The sequence below is a fragment of the Staurois parvus genome, unplaced genomic scaffold (assembly GCF_062004578.1).
Source record: "Staurois parvus isolate SC_StPar_1 unplaced genomic scaffold, SC_StPar_1.0 ptg000144l, whole genome shotgun sequence".
NCBI lineage: Eukaryota > Metazoa > Chordata > Amphibia > Anura > Ranidae > Staurois > Staurois parvus.
In genome coordinates this window covers 644930-659200 of record NW_028317940.1, presented here as the reverse complement: position 1 = coordinate 659200, position 14271 = coordinate 644930, and the positions used below count along the sequence as shown (strand labels likewise).

The 14271-nt window shown below is 46.1% G+C and overlaps 1 pseudogene across 1 annotated transcript; it reads left to right on the top strand.

The window, feature by feature from the left end:
* Window positions 1–2531: 2531 nt before the first annotated feature.
* Window positions 2532–9863, top strand: LOC149465005 (uncharacterized; annotated as a pseudogene). The gene is made up of 5 exons (XR_016312259.1): window positions 2532–2604; window positions 6738–6847; window positions 7048–7392; window positions 7509–7946; window positions 8389–9863. The product of XR_016312259.1 is annotated as an uncharacterized LOC149465005 (transcript).
* The last annotated feature ends 4408 nt before the right edge of the window (window positions 9864–14271 follow it).

The following is a 14271-nucleotide window of genomic DNA, read 5'->3' as shown; positions in this document are numbered from 1 at the left end:
ACAGCTTCAACTTTTCTGGGAAGGCTGTCTACAAGGTTTAGGAGGGTGTCTATGGGAAGGTTGGACCATTCTTCCAGAAGCACATTTGTCAGGTCAGACACTGATGTTGGGGGAGGAGGCCTGGATCGCAGTCTCTGCTCTAATTCATCCCAAAGGTGTTCTATGGGGTTGAGGTCAGGACTCTGTGCAGGCCAGTCAAGTTCCTCCAGCTAAAACTCACTCAACCATGTCTTTATAGACCTTGTTTTGTGCACTGGTGCGCAGTCATGTTGGAACACGAAGGGGCCATCCCCAAACTCTTCCCACAAAGTTGGGAGCATGAAATTGTCCAAAATGTCTTGGTATGCTGACGCCTTATGATTTCCCTTCACTGGAACTAGGGGTCAAGCCCAAACCCTGAAAAACAACCCCACACCATAATCCCCCCCTGAAAAAAATTTACACTTGGCACAATGCAGTCAGGCAAGTACCGTTCTCCTGGCAACCGCCAAACCCAGACACGTCCATCGGATTGCCAGACAGAGAAGCATGATTGGTCACACCAGAGAACACGTCTCCACTGCTCTAGAGTCCAGTGACGGCGTGCTTTACATCACGATATCCAATGCTTTCCATTGCACTTGGTGATGGAAGGCTTGGATGCAGCTGCTCGGCCATAGAAACCCATTCCATGAAGCTCTCTACGCACTGTTGGTTGGCTCATCTGAAGGCCACACCAAGTTTGGAGGTCTTTAGCTATTGACTCTGCAGACAGTTGGCGACTTCTGCGCACTGTGCGCTTCAGCATGCGCTGACCCCGCTCTGTCATGTGACGTGGCCTACCACTTGGTGGCTGAGTTGCTGTTGTTCCCAGTTGCTTCCACTTTGTTATAATCCCACTAACAGTTGAGCGTGGAATATTTAGTAGCCAGGAAATGTCACGGATGGACTTATTGCACAGGTGGTCACCTATCACGGGACCACGCTTGGAGTCACTGAGCTCCTGAGAGCGACCCATTCTATACACCAATGTTTGTAGAAGCAGTCTGCATGTCTAGGGGCTTGATTTTATACACCTGTGGCCATGGAGGGGATTGGAACACCTGAATCACATGATATGGAGGGCTAACCCAATACTTTTGGCTATTAAGTGTAGTTTTTGGCCTATCAACCTTTTGTCAGTTATGACTTCATATGACCATCTGCAACACACACTGCCACCACAGATGAGTATATCCAGAGGTTTACATTAAAGTAGCGCTCTTCAAGAGATAACAGGACAGCCTAGGCTAAGAGGTTCCAACTGTTGGCCACTCATAAGTGACAGTTGACATCCATTTGGCCTTTTTATGACCCACCCCAAGAAATGCTCCATGATATAGCCACTACACAGTCACTGCTGAGACAGCTCTCTTCCTCCAGATGGAAGAGTAGTCTAAGGCAGGCACGAGTGCCTTCAGAAGTCTCCACCAGGCACAAATCGTCATGTAATTGAAGTGACTACTTGGGAAAAGTGCATTTGAATAACAGCTTGACAATTGACAAGCTGCCCAGAAAAATATCAGATCATAAAAAGCCAGTAAATCATGGTGTAGTTAAGAATCGACTTTATTGACTGGGATACCAGGGAGAGAACCCTCAAAACCGAGTGGCTGTTGAGTTGCCCGTGTGTGTTGACATGTATGCATCTATGACATGGGTGTCAAACTGGCGGCCCTTCAGCTGTTGCCAAAGTACAAGTCTCATGAGGCATTGCAAGATTGACAGTTACAAGCATGACTCCCAAAGGCAGAGGCATGATGGAACTTGTAGTTTCACAACAGCTGGAGGGCCCCCAGTTTGACACCCCTGAGCTATACCAATATACAGCACATACACAGTGCATTGCTATACCAACACACTCTAGCCCCATTGTTCATGTCATTGAACGTTAAAATAGGCTCCATTTGTAGAGTCAGTGGAATAAAGTCTCATTGTTGGTGACGGGAATAAAATATGTCATATCGTTGGCATCAGTGGGAGAAAATAAACCCCTTCATTGGCGTCAATGGAATAAAATTAGTCCCACCATTGGCGTCAGTGGAATAAAATTGGTCCCACCATCGGCGTCAGTGGAATAAAATTGGTCCCACCATTGGCGTCAGTGGAATAAAATTAGTCCCACCATTGGCGTCAGTGGAATAAAATTAGTCCCACCATTGGCGTCAGTGGAATAAAATTAGTCCCACCATTGGCCTCAGTGGAATAAAATTAGTCCCACCATTGGCGTCAGTGGAATAAAATCAGTCCCACCATTGGTGTCAGTGGAATAAAATTGGTCCCACTATTGGTGTCAGTTGACTAAAGTAAGCTCATCATTCATATCAGTGGGATAAAATAGGTTTGATTGCTTGCATCAGTGAGAACAAAGTCTAATCTCAGCCCAGCATTGAGGTTTAGTGGTCTCTCGGAGCTCCACGAGGTGGTGATCTCATGTCTATGCAGACAGGAAGCCTCTACGGAAGACAGGAAGTGGTGTCAGGTACAGACGGGAAAGTCACGTCACATATACAATAGAAGTTCCGGGTGAGAGGTGAGTCGGGAGGAAGTAGAGAGGAGACATTGCTGGAAGTGGCAACAGAGGAGGTAATAAGATCTTATTTTATATTTACACACAGAAACCCCCCATCATATCCATCCTCTTCCTCCATCGTCATGCCCATCATCTTCCTCATTCGTTGTGTCAGTCCACTTCCTCCATAGTCGTGTCCGTCCTCTTACTCCATAGTTGTGTATGCCCTCTTCCCCCATAGTCATGTCCGTCCTCTTCCCCCATCGTCGTGTTCATCCTCTTCCTCCATAGTCTTGTCCAACCAAGATGTTGAAAATCTAAATTAACCTCTTCGGGGCAGAACATTTCCCCACTTACGGGGTCGGAAAATTCTCTTCATTTTGGAGATGTTTCACCTGCTCACTTTAGCAGTCTTACGTAACGAGGGATGAGATTCGGATTCAGGCTGTACTGAAATTTGACCCCAATTTCCAGGATTTGAATTTATGGTTGAGTAGCTTTGGTGCTCACCCATAATGCCCTGCACAGCCTTGACCCTGGTCAGCGGCCAATGATGAGGGAGGATGTGAATAAAACCACCCTTCACTATAAGAGGGAGTCTGAGGTCAACCAATAATTGGTGAGGAGATGGAAAACTCCACCCCTCACTAGAGGAGGTGGTCTGAGATCACCCAATAATTGGTGAGGAGATGGATAACACCATCCCTCACTAGAGGAGGTCTGAGATCACTCAATAATTGGTGAGGAGATGGATAACAATGTCCTTTACTATAAGAAGGGTCTGAGATCACCCAATAATGGGCGGAGGAGATGGATAACCCTGCCTCTCACTATAAGAGGAGGTCTGAGATCACCCAATAATGGGTTGAGGAGGTCTGAGATCACCCAATAATGGGGGGGGGGGGGAAGATGGAACACCCTGCCCTTTACTATAAGAAGGCTCTGAGATCACCCAATAATGGATGGAGCAGATGGATAACCCTGCCTCTCACTATAAGAGGAGGTCCGAGATCACCCAATAATGGGGGGAGGAGATGGAACACTCCGCCCTTTACTATAAGAAGGGTCTGAGATTACCCAGTAATGGGAGGAGGAGATGGATAACCCCACCACTTCCGTATAAGAGGCGGTGGATAAGATCATCCTTCACTATAAGGGGGTTCAGGATCAGCCAATAATGGGGGGAAAAGATGGATAAGACCACCCTTCATTATAGAAGGGGGGGAGGTCTGAGCTCACCCAACAATATAGAGATGGAGGGGGATAATGTGACAGTAATGGGGTCTTGGCAGAAATAAAGTGGCCCCCATATTCTTTTAAAATTGGCCAGTCTGTGACACAAGCAGGATTCCAATCTTTGTTTGGAGGGTCAAACATTACTTACCAGGCCACTGATAACCAGACACCTGCTAATGGGGCCTATCATATACTCCATCACAGCCTGGTTTATAAAACCCATTAAGACATTTCATAAGTAACTTAGCAGACATTAAAAGAATGTCCGAGGGTTTCTTCTCACAGAGACAGATATTAGGTGAATAATGATTATTCTATTAAATGTTGCCATCATTTTAGAACTAAACGCCCCCATCTTACGAAGGACAGCAAGGTCCATTATTGCTCCTTAGGAAGGTGCATTTCAGGAGGTAGGTCATGAGCGTTCTCGTTCAAAGGTAATTTTATTATTATACAGGATTTATGGCGCCAACAGTTTGCTCAGCGCTTTACAATATAATGGGAGATGATACAGCAACAATACAGTTCAATACAAGAGGGTTAGGAGGGCCCTGATCCTGGGAGCTTACAATCTAAGAGGGAGGGGCTGGTGGTACAAAAGGTAACAACTGTGGGGGATGGACTGGTAGGAGGAATAGAAGATTCCGTTATTAGCTGAAGGCAGGATAGAGATCTGTTTTCAGAGATCGCCCAAAAGTGGGTAGAGTAGGCGATGGTCGGATAGATTGGGGTAGAGAGTTCCAGAGGATGTAGGAGGCTCTGGAGAAGTCCTGAAGACAAGCATGGGAGGAGTAGACAAGGGAGCTAGAGAGCAGGGAGGACGGTTTGGGTGATATTTGGAGACAAGATTGGTGATGTAGTTTTGGGCGGAGTTATAAATGGCTTTATTTGTTATTGTTGATGTTTTTAATTTTATTCATTAGGCAAAGGGAAGCCAGTGGAGGGATTGGCAGAGAGGGGTGGAGGACACTGAATGAAGGCCAGTGGAGGGATTGGCAGAGAGGGGTGGAGGACACTGAATGAAGGCCAGTGGAGGGATTGGCAGAGAGGGGTGGAGGACACTGAATGGAACCCAGTGGAGGGACTGACAGAGAGGGGTGGAGGACACTGAATGGAAGCCAGTGGAGGGATTGGCAGAGAGGGATGGACGCCAGTGGAGGACACTGAGTGGAGGCCAGTGGAGAGATTGGCAGAGAGGGGTGGAGGACACTGAATGGAGGCCAGTGGAAGGATTGGCAGAGAGGGGTGGAGGACACTGAATGGAAGCCAGTGGAGGGATTGGCAGAGAGGGATGGATGCCAGTGGAAGAGTGGAGGACACTGAGTGGAGGCCAGTGGAGAGATTGGCAGAGAGGGGTGGAGGATACTGAATGGAGGCCAGTGGAGGGATTGGCAGAGAGGGGTGGAGGACAATGAATGGAAGCCCGTGGAGGGATTGGCAGAGAGGGGTGGAGGCCAGTGGAGGGATTGACAGAGAGGGGTGGAGGACACTGAATGGAAGTCAGTGGAGGGATTAGCAGAGAGAGGTGGAGGACACTGAGTGGAGACCAGTGGAAGGATTGGAAAAGAGGGGTGGAGGACACTGAATGGAGACCAGTGGAGGGATTGGCAGAGAGGGGTGGCAGATACAGAATGGTTAGTGAGGTGGATGATTCTGGCAGCAGCATTCATGATAGACTGAAGAGGGGATAGCCTGCGATGAGGTCGGCCAATGAGGAGGGAGTTACAGCAGTCAAGGCGAGAGATAACCAGGGAGGGAATAAGTTGCTTAGTGGTTTCCAAGGTTAAGAAAGGGCGTATCTTGGAGATGTTGCGGAGGTTGGAGATGTTGTGGAGGTTGGAGATGTTGTGGAGGTTGGAGAAGTTGCGGGGGTTGGAGATGTTGCGGAGGTGAAGTCTACAAGAATTGGACAGCGATTGGATTTGGGGCTGAAAGGACAGATAGGAGTCCAGGATTACACCTAGTACCCTGGAATGAGGGGAGGGACTGATGGTTGTAAGATTGATCTTGATGGAGAAGTCGGGGGAGGGGGCACGGGATGGATTTTATGCTGAATGATAAACTATGTGTTACAGGCTCATGCCATGTTGTATACTCAAAATATATATTGATAAAACTGTATATGAGGGTGTTGCAGCTACATGATCATAATCATGTTTGACATCCCCTTGGCCACTTTTTTGGTCATTCCTGTCAACACCCTCCCCAACCACCAGTAAGAAGTAACTCCATCAGCAGTCTAGAACACGCCTTTACCATTGAAAAAAAAGAACATCTGCCAAGTAGGGAAGAGCTCAGGTGGGTTCGGGGACAAGTCATAAATGGTTGAGATGTTCCACTTCCAGCAACTGCACATATAAAAGGGACGTATGATTGCCTGTCCAGAGTGACAGTTCCAGCAGCAGTACCAGGCATGAAGTACCAACATCCAGTTCTGTGAGCTGGGCCCTGGTGAGAAAGAGGTGGTGGACAATGAGATGTCAGACCACACTTGGGTGTCATGGAGGGAAGTTTAGGACAGTTCTTAGGAAGAGGTGAAAGGGGGGGGGGGGGGCGGTCAGGGACGTATTGGATTGGAGAAGGGTGTCCAACAACAGCGGCACTTCACAGTGGAAAGCAGAAATCAGCCATCAATAGGCATCTGGTGGCCATGGCCTGTCCACTGCTGACAACTCCTTGTTGCATCAATTTGGGCACTGCCTGTATTTGAAGCAACATGAAGGTCCACCACAGAACTGGCAGGAGCTGTGTTCAAGGTGCTGGGAAAGCAATGGTGGCTCGAGTTGTCCTGCCTCCCTGCATACAGGGGGTGTGGAATGGAGAGAGATGTGCAGAGAACATACAAACACTAAGTAACCACATCTACACTGCCAATTCCCACTGGGGGCAGCCCACCTATTAACCCTTATATCCCCATCCTATTATGGTTCAACCAATACAGTCCAGATAATTCTCCACTGTCTCTCTACAGATAAACTAGCATATATCACATGACCAATGAGGATGGAGGAGGACCGGAGTCATATGACTGAGAGGATACTAAACCTCACCCTGGAGATCATCTACCTGCTGACCGGAGAGGTGAGGAGGATTCTGGGAGGTCACATGACATCACTCTTATCTCTATTAATAAAACACAGACCTGACCGGAGAGGTGAGGAGGATTCTGGGAGGTCACATGACATCACTCTCATCTCTATTAATAAAACACAGACCTGACTGGAGAGGTGAGGAGGATTCTGGGAGTCTAACATGATATTCCTATTGGTTCCCCAATACAGAGATTTCCTCTTCTGAAGTCAGGTGATCATATGACCATCACAGTGCCTCCATGTGACTCCCTAAACCCTGAGAGACACAACATGCAGAAGATTCTAGAAGTCACCAAGAAGATGATGGAGCTGCTGACAGGAGAGGTGAGCGGTGCCGGGAATTCTGGGACATTCTCCAGTAACAGACAAAAGATGTGTCTGGATGGTGACTGTATCATTGTGTGTGTCAGGTTCCTATAAGGTGTCAGGGTGTCACTGTCTATTTCTCCATGGAGGAGTGGGAGTATTTAGAAGGACACAAGGACCTCTACAAGGATGTCATGATGGACAATCAGCCGCCCCTCACATCACCGGGTAAGCAGAGACTTTATTGGAAAGGAGAGAGCAGTACGGAGGCTCCACCTAGATCCCCCATCATCTGATAAACACATAGAAACAATGGATTCAGTCAGTGTGTGTGATTCCTACAGATGGATCCAGTCATGGGAACCCACCAGAGAGATGTCCCCGTCCTCTGTATTCCCGAGATTCCACACAGGAAGGTCACACCATCCCTCACCATCATCAGGTAGATGGATCCAGTCATGGGAACCCACCAGAGAGATGCCCCCGTCCTCTGTATTCCCGGGATTCCACACAGGAAGGTCACACCATCCCTCACCATCATCAGGTAGATGGATCCAGTCATGGGAACCCACCAGAGAGATGCCCCCGTCCTCTGTATTCCCGGGATTCCACACAGGAAGGTCACACCATCCCTCACCATCATCAGGTAGATGGATCCAGTCATGGGAACCCACCAGAGAGATGTCCCCGTCCTCTGTATTCCCGGGATTCCACACAGGAAGTTCACACCATCCCTCACCATCATCAGGTAGATGGATCCAGTCATGTGAACCCACCAGAGAGATGAGTCTCTTCTTTGAGCTGAATTATAGCTAAAAGCTAACATAAACCTCAATAACAGTCTTGTTGGGATAAAAAGAAACGTTTCCTCCAGTGCTGCCTTTCACCAGAAGCCTAGGCCTATGGTCACTTTCTTTATGGTAAAAGGTCTGTACTTTGACTCCCTTGTCTATTAGAGATCACATGACCCAGTGCCTAGGCTTGTGGTTATGTAAATAGCATGCCCAGCCCCCATTGGTTCCTGCTCCTCTGACAAGGCAGTGTAAATGTAGAAGTGATCTTGGAGGACCAAAGGCCCTTTGACTGAAGAGGGGAGGAGTCCCAGCTGGTTGGGACATCCACAGAGAACATCTGCTCCCTCCTATCTCCCTGATCCAGATGGAATCTTGATGGAAGTGAACTAACCCTCTCCTATCTATTGATGATGTTTTTCTATTTTTCCAGGACCCGCCATGGAGAAACCCTCAAAGGTTTGTCTCACTTTATCTCCAGGTTGTAAAATGGAAGATGAGGACATCCCAGGAGATTGTGCCAGAAAAAAGACACTGAGCTCCACTATGGATGGTGGACTTCCCAGTGTGGAGAGACCATGGAGTCCCTCTTACATGGGCCAACCTCGTATTGTGGGGGATGGGGCTGGGATTCAGGGGGAGAAGACATTTCCCTGCCCTGATTGTATGGAAAGTTTTAGCTCTGCAGTGGATCTTATTATACACCAGAGGTCCCACACGGGTGAGAAGCTTCTTTCCTGTCCTGAGTGCGGGGAATGTTTTTTTCATATAGGAGAATTCCGCAAACATTACAGATCTCACACGGGGAAGAAGCCGTATTTCTGTTTTGAGTGCGGAAAATATTTTTCAGAAAAGACGACTCTCTCCAGACATCAGAAACTGCACACAGGCGAGAGGCCACATTCCTGCCCTGAGTGTGGAAAATGTTTTATACAGAAATCAGATCTTGTTATTCATCAAAGATCACACACGGGTGAGAAGCCATATAAATGCCCCGAGTGCACAAAATGTTATACACGGAAATCGGATCTTGTGAATCACCACAGATTACACACGGGTGAGAAGCCGTATTCCTGCTCTGAGTGCGGGAAATGTTTCTCACAAAAGTACAATCTCACTGAACATAAGATAAGCCACACAGGAAAAAGGCTGTTTTCCTGCGCTGAGTGCGGGAAATGTTATCTACGGAAAACAGAATACGTCACACATCAAAGATCTCACACTGGTGAGAAGCCGTACTCCTGTCCTGAGTGCGGGAAATGTTTTTCAGAACAGACCACTCTTTCCAGACATCAGAGATTGCACACAGACGAGAGGCTGTATGCCTGCCCTGAGTGTGGAAAATGTTTTACACGAAAACGCATCCTTGATAATCATCAGAGATCTCACACACGGGAGAAGTCGTATTCCTGTTCCAAGTGCACAAAATGTTATAAGCGGAAATCCGACCTTGATAGCCATCAAAGCTCTCACACGGGGAATAAGCTGTATTCTTGCTCTGAGTGTGAGAAATGTTATACATGGAAATCAGATCTTGTTAAACATAAAAAAACACACACAGGGGAGGAGAAGCCTTATTCCTGCCTTGAGTGCGGGAAATGTTATCCACGGAAATCAGACCTTGTTAAACATCAGAGATCTCACACGGGAGAGAAGCCGTATTCCTGCTCCGAGTGCGGGAAATGTTTCGCTCGAAAGTCCAACCTTACTGAACATCAGATAAGCCACACGGGCACAAAGCTGTTTTCTTGCTCTGAGTGTGGGAAATGTTATCTATGGAAATCAGAATTTGTCAAACATCAAAGATCTCACATTCGGGAGAAGTAGTATTCCTTCCATGAGTGTGAGAAATATATTTTCACAGAAGTCTTATCTTACAAAACACTAGAGAACACACATAGCCCTTGAGGTGTATTAGTGTCCTAAGTGCGGGAAATGTCTTCTCTATGAATGATATGTTGGCGTACATCAGAGATCTCACACTGGGAAGAAGCACACCTTGATATACACCTCAGAAAACGTGTGGCTGAGCGCTCCTCTGATCTTTGGCCTTCAAGATGGAATTCAGAGTTTACTCAAACATCCAAACTTCTGTCTGACTTAAAAAAAAGATTAAATATTTCTTGAAAGCGTGATGTTCTCTGTAACTTTTCTATGTCCCGTGTCCCTCTAAACATGAGGATCAGCATGAATACCAAAAGCCCAGTCTTAGGAGGAGCCAAGCCCTGTGTCTGGAACACCAACTCCATTCTCATCACTGACACCATCAACATCTCCCATTCTGCTCAGCAGGTCGCTTGCTCGGTTACTAGATGACTCTGCCTCAACTTTTTGCATCTCTGTCCTGATTTTAAGTCTTTGCCTCTGACCTATCAGTGTGGGTGTGTGTCTGACCGGACGTTGTGTGTGTATCTTCACATATGAGTTGCACCCATGTGTCCTGAAGGAGTTGAGTTCTGTTATTTCAAATTCATTGTTTCAAATTTTTAGAGACTCTTTATTTACTGGCTCGGTACCCCTACACAAGGCCAATGTGGTGCCTATAATTAAAAAGGGATCAAATGCTCTACCAAGTAACTACAAGCCGGTTAGCATAACTTCTATAGTTGGGAAGATACTGGAAAGTTTCATAAAAGACCTCAGGACGTCTGTAGTATACTCCAATGATACGTCCATCAGTCCATAGACCCATCTATCATTCCACCCGTAATTCCTCCTCCGCACCATCATCTTGTTGGAGCAGCCGACTCTCCCCCTTCTCATAGACCTCAGGACGTCTGTAGTATACTCCAATGATAAGTCCATCAGTCCATAGACCCATCTATCATTCCACCCGTAATTCCTCCTCCGTACCATCATCTTGTTGGAACAGCCGACTCTCCCCCTTCTCATAGACCTCAGGACGTCCGTAGTATAGTCCAATGATAAGTCCATCAGTCCATAGCCCCATCTATCATTCCTCCCGTAATTCCTCCTCTGCACCATCACCACCTCCAACCACAAGATCATCTTTCTTCCTCACTTTCAGATCACATCTAACATAGAGAAACCCCCCTCCATCTTTTCTATGTCCCGTGTCCCTCTAAACAAGAGGATCAGCATGAATACAAACAGCCCAGTCTTGGGAGGAGTCAAACCGTGTTTCTGGAACACCAACTCCATTCTCATCACTGAAACCATCAACATCTCCCATTCTGCTTAGCAGGTTGCTGGATTTATGGAGTCACGTTATTATTTTGTAATTGTTGCTATAATATTAGGTTTATATGTAATTGAGGGATCTCGTTATTTGCTATCTTAACCTTCCCCCATCTTCTCTCATTTCACCCTCTGCTAATGTCTCACTCACTCATTAGGGAAGGGATTTGGGTTTGCACTGAAGTACTTTCTAAGATTAGTTATGAACTTTCTCTGTGTTCGTTTGAGGTCATGCCCCGTGTTCTTGATCTAAGCTTCATATTGAACATACTGCCCACCTGAACCTTATTCACACCCTTCAAGTATTTAAAGATTTCAGCCATGTCCCCGCTTTCCCTTCTTATCTCCAGACTGTACCTATTAGGTTCCTGAAGTCTCTCCTGATGTTTTATCCCTCAGACCCTTCACCATCTTTGTTGCCCATCTCTGGACTCATTCTTTATTATCAATATCTTTTTGTGAGGTCTCCAGAAATGGACACAGTATTCTAAGTGGGGTCTAACTAAAGATCTATATAAAGGAATCAGGACCTCCTTCCTCCTGCCGGTGACCCCTCTAGAGATATAAAGATCTACATAGAGGAATCGGGACCTCCTTCCTCTTTATGGAAATGCCTCTAGTGATATAAAGATCTATATAGAGGAATCAGGGCCTCCTTCCTCTTGATGGAGACCTCTCTAGTGATATAAAGCTCCATACAGAGGAATCGGGACCTTCTTCCTCCTGCTGGTGACCCCTCTACTGATATAAAGATCTACATAGAGGAATCAGGACCTCCTTCCTCTTGATGGAGACCCCTCTAGTGATATAAAGCTCCATATAAAGGAATCAGGACCCCCTTCCTCCTGCCAGTGACCCCTCTACTTATATAAAGATCTATATAGAGCAGTGGTCGGCAAGCCGCGGCTTGCGAGCCACATGCGGCTCTTTACAAACTTAAATGCGGCTCTTCTGTGTGCCGGGCGCCAGCTCCCCTCCCTCCTCTCGGGCGGCCGCCCCCCTCCCTCCTCTCGGGCGGCCGCCCCAAAAGTCAGGACTCTGCAGCTGTCAGGATGTAGGCGGGGCAGCCAGGATGTAGGCGGGGCAGCGTGACGAACTCCTCTCCTCTCACAGTCCGCCCTGAAGACCAGAACGGCGCGGGAACACGGCGAGAAGAACGCGCGGAGCAAAGGTAAGTGAATTGACACAATATGGGGAATGAATTACTATAGGGGGGGTGAATTACTATATGGGGGATGAATTACTATATGGGGGATGAATTGCTATATGGGGGATGAATTACTATGGGGGATGAATTACTATATGGGGGATGAATTACTATATGGGGGATGAATTACTATGGGGGATGAATTACTATATGGGGGATGAATTACTATAGGGGGGATGAATTACTATAGAGGGGATGAATTACTATATGGGGGATGAATTACTATATGGTGGATGAATTACTATGGGGGATGAATTACTATATGGGGGATGAATTACTATGGGGGATGAATTACTATATGGGGGATGAATTACTATATGGGGGATGAATTACTATGGGGGATGAATTACCATGGGGCATGAATTACTATATGGGGGATGAATTACTATGGGGGATGAATTACTATATGGGGGATGAATTACTATGGGGGATGAATTACTATATGGGGGATGAATTACTATGGGGGATGAATTACTATATGGGGGATGAATTACTATGGGGGATGAATTACTATGGGAGATGAATTACTATATGGGGGATGAATTACTATGGGGGATGAATTACTACATGGGGGATGAATTACTATGGGGGATGAATTACTATGGGGGATGAATTACTATATGGGGGATGAATTACTATGGGGGATGAATTACTATGGGAGATGAATTACTATATGGAGGGATGAATTACTATGGGGGATGAATTACTATATGGGGGATGAATTACTATATGGGGGATGAATTACTGTGGGGGATGAATTACTATATGGGGGATGAATTACTATGGGGGATGAATTACTATATGGGGGATGAATTACTATATGGGGGATGAATTACTATATGGGGGATGAATTACTATATGGGGGATGAATTACTATGGGGGATGAATTACTATGGGGGATGAATTACTATATGGGGGATGAATTACTATATGGGGGATGAATTACTATGGGGGATGAATTACTATATGGGGGATGAATTACTATATGGGGGATGAATTACTATGGGGGATGAATTACTATATGGGGGATGAATTACTATGGGGGATGAATTACTATGGGAGATGAATTACTATATGGGGGATGAATTACTATGGGGGATGAATTACTATATGGGGGATGAATTACTATATGGGGGATGAATTACTATGGGGGATGAATTACTATATGGGGGATGAATTACTATGGGGGATGAATTACTATGGGAGATGAATTACTATATGGGGGATGAATTACTATGGGGGATGAATTACTATATGGGGGATGAATTACTATGGGGGATGAATTACTATGGGGGATGAATTACTATATGGGGGATGAATTACTATGGGGGATGAATTACTATAGGGGGGATGAATTACTATATGGGGGATGAATTACTATGGGGGATGAATTACTATATGGGGGATGAATTACTATATGGGGGATGAATTACTATGGGGGATGAATTACTATATGGGGGATGAATTACTATATGGGGGATGAATTACAATGGGGGATGAATTACTATATGGGGGATGAATTACTATATAGGGGATGAATTACTATATGGAGGGATGAATTACTATGGGGGATGAATTACTATGGGGGATGAATTACTATATGGGGGATGAATTACTGTGGGGGATGAATTACTATATGGGGGATGAATTACTATGGGGAATGAATTACTATATGGGGGATGAATTACTATATGGGGGATGAATTACTATGGGGGATGAATTACTATATGGGGGATGAATTACTATATGGGGGATGAATTACTATGGGGGATGAATTACTATGGGGGATGAATTACTATATGGGGGATGAATTACTATGGGGGATGAATTACTATATGGGGGATGAATTACTATGGGGGATGAATTACTATATGGGGGATGAATTACTATGGGGGATGAATTACTATATGG